Below are 3,303 nucleotides of genomic sequence, written 5' to 3' on the forward strand. Positions count from 1 at the left end.
GTTGTATGAGCAGATCTGAGACTGTTGATAGATCTTGGAAAAGAAGTTTTAAATTCTTGATAAGTTTTTAAGTGCTGGTTGCAATCTGTTGTTATAAATAATTGAAATATAAAAATAGATCACAACAGTGATTGTTATATTCCTCTTGCAAAGAGGTGGTGGCTCTACAAAGTTTTGACCAGTGGTGTAAAGGTTTTTCAGTCTTGCACCTATGCCAAATCAGCAAATCGAAGTTTTGCATCAGCACTTAAGGTATTCTGATTTTCATGTTTTCTTTTCATGAAAGTCAAATGTTAGAATCAGTGCCTCTATTCAGTGATTTTTTAGCACTAGTAAGAAGAGGAAGAAATTTTGTTGTAAGATGGAGTCAAATCTTAGATCTGAGATTAGTTTACCAAATTCTGACAGTTTGGAAATCATGAATAATAACATTTCTATATTGAATAGACTAATTTACAAAAAGATTGTCAATATTATAAGAACTGAAGTAGGCAATACTCAAGGTCAAAGTGTCAAACAATGTTATTTAAGGCTTAAGTTAGTAATCAATAAGATGGCTTTTCATTGTAGACCTGAGGAATCTTCCCTGCCAAATATTTTCCTTCATGTTCTAGTACCCGATTCAGTCAATTGGCCAGCACCTATAAGATTACAAAAGTTTTTACAAATTGAAAGATTCATTCAGGAGATGGAAGATGATGATTACAGATTTCACATTATGTCTCTTGATGATAATGAGTGTGCTGAAAGCCAAGGTAGTAATGAATACAATGAGTTCATAGAGCAAGATAATCTGTCTTCTGATTGTGAAGAGGTGGATTCAAATGTTAATGAATTAGGTAATAGCAATCAGCATGAAAAGGATGGATATAAAAGAGAAGATAAATTAAGTTACAATACATATGAAGTTGAAGAAAGTTGTAACAACAGTAGATCTAGTGATTGCCACGATAAGAAAGAATATTGTAATAATGTTGATTTTCCATATTGTTACACTAAGGATCTTGTTGTTGTAAGTTCTTCATGTTATCCAGATGACAAGCACAGCCAGGAGAAGATTTGTGAGGAAGTCTTTTTGAGCTCTAGTGAAATCTCAAAATTGTTGGCTTGTGAGTTTGAAAAGCACGTAAGTATCTCTAAGGATCTTCATATTTTCTCTCATAATACTTTTTCATTCAATCAAATCAATTCCCCAAAGTTTGATGTGGAAAAAGAGTAGAATCCGAACAATCTTTGTTAGACTTTGGAGGTGTAGGTGACAGTTCCTCAAATGTCTTTGCACATGACGATTTGTTGAATGTCGATTATGTTAATGAAGGGAAGTTTAATGCTGTTTCAGATTCTTTCCATGCTGGTTATGCTACATTAAGTTTTGAGTTTTCATATGACGAGGAGGAAAATAGTGAAGGTTGTCAATCAGATTATATATTTTCTTCATGTGCTAATAAGTCTTGTAAAGATGAGTTCAAGGTGTATTCCGACATTCAGTTTGATGAAGAAAATGATAGTGATCAACATAGTCTAGATCAACACTTTCAGAATGAATCTTCATATATGGTCTCTAATCAATGTTTTGAGTGTGAAGAGGTTTCAGCAAAGGATAAATCTGATTCAAAGTGTAACATGGTTGCAAGTAGGCAACGATTAGATTTCACATGCTCTTCATTTATGGAAGCACAAGGTGAGTTACAATCTGCTCCATGTAACTCGTTGAATGAAATAGAGTACCAAGCTTTTGTGTTTCCAGTTGAAAGAATCCATGACTCAATCAGTAGTGATCAGTTTCATTTTCAGTATGATGTAAGTTATTATGATCACGCTGATTCATATTTTCATAGTGGGCAAGATGAAGAAAGTATATCTAATTTTTATTCGCACTATGAAGATGATGATAGTTTTGTTTTGCCTATTGAGCTGATTGTGAATAATGATGTGTTGGGTAAGACAAGGAAGAATGAGAGTTTCAATTTTCCTCAGGAGAATGTCAATGAAAATAAGGTGTATGACAGAGGTAAAGAGTTCTGAAACTTTTCGGTGGCTTGGGGCCATCTCTTGTACATAGTTAGGAGTAGTTTTCTTGTTTTCAATAAAGTTGTTCGAGAGAGTTTTGCTGTTCAAGTGTGTGGTCTACTTCTCCCAAAGATCTAAAATCTTTCCATGCCCGCAAGGGACATGCATCCCCAGACAGAGCCACTGTTGGGACTAAAAATTGCATGGTTAATTTTGAGAACCATTGAAAAAATCAAGCCCTTAAATGCTTTTAAGTGAGATTGTACCTGGTTGTTAGTCTGAGGCCTGAGAGGTGTTTAATGTTTCTAACACCTTTCATTTAGTGCATCTATGTGTTCTATGAAGTTAAACTGACATTCCGAACCATTCTGCGAAGTCCCATTTTGAGCTAGTGTCAAAATTTGCAATTCTGCCCGTGTGTCAAATAGCGATTAGAGGCCCAGTTTGCATCTAAATATCTCTTACCTAGGACTGTGTCATGACTAGTCACTTTGGAGATGATTAGTATCCATATTAGAGAACCAACACTTCACTGTCCTAATTACTGATAATCAAGATTTTTTCTTCAATTTTATTATTAAAGGGGTGAGGAGCTATGTGGGTTTGACTAGAGGAATGTATACGAGACTTGGGGAATATAGGGGTAATCTATTTTGGGCTACATATTCAGTAAGATTAAAGATACAAAATTATTTGTCTAACCTTGCAATGGAGCAAATGATATTAGGGAAAAAGCCATTCTAGGTAGAGGTTTTTCCTAATTTGGGTAAGTTGTCTCTTTTAATGGTTTGAGGAATTAGTAGAAGCTTACTTGCCTTATTATGATTGGATGAGACCTGGAGTGTAATTGCTTGATTCATTTCCAATTTGGTTCTAGCTCTATTTTTCCCATTAGTTTTTTCCACTAGTCAAAACCCTAACCTCTTAGTAGATTTCATTGATGTCTCTTGAGTGGTAGTGCCTACCATTTTATTACTAATCTAATGATTGTAATTTTCTTGTGGTGTAATACGATGCTCAAATTCACTATGCCCAATTAGGGCCAAAGAGGAATTCTACATCTTCACCACAAATCATACATCTATAGAATGAGTAAGATTGAAGGAAGGAGCATCGATGTTGTGATTCCCAAACTTATCTACTTCTCTACTAGGGCCTCGTGGTGACAACTGTGGCTGAGGCACTAGATGTTTACGAAGCACCTAAGAACTAGGCTTTAGACTAATCACTAAAAATATCAATTTCAAGGTCTTTTGTGTTGCTTCTTTTTATTCTCAAATTTTGCATGTTTCA

This window comes from Cupressus sempervirens, chromosome 2 (assembly GCF_028749045.1).
Source record: "Cupressus sempervirens isolate cs-2001-9-10 chromosome 2, ASM2874904v1, whole genome shotgun sequence".
Taxonomy (NCBI): Eukaryota; Viridiplantae; Streptophyta; class Pinopsida; order Cupressales; family Cupressaceae; genus Cupressus; species Cupressus sempervirens.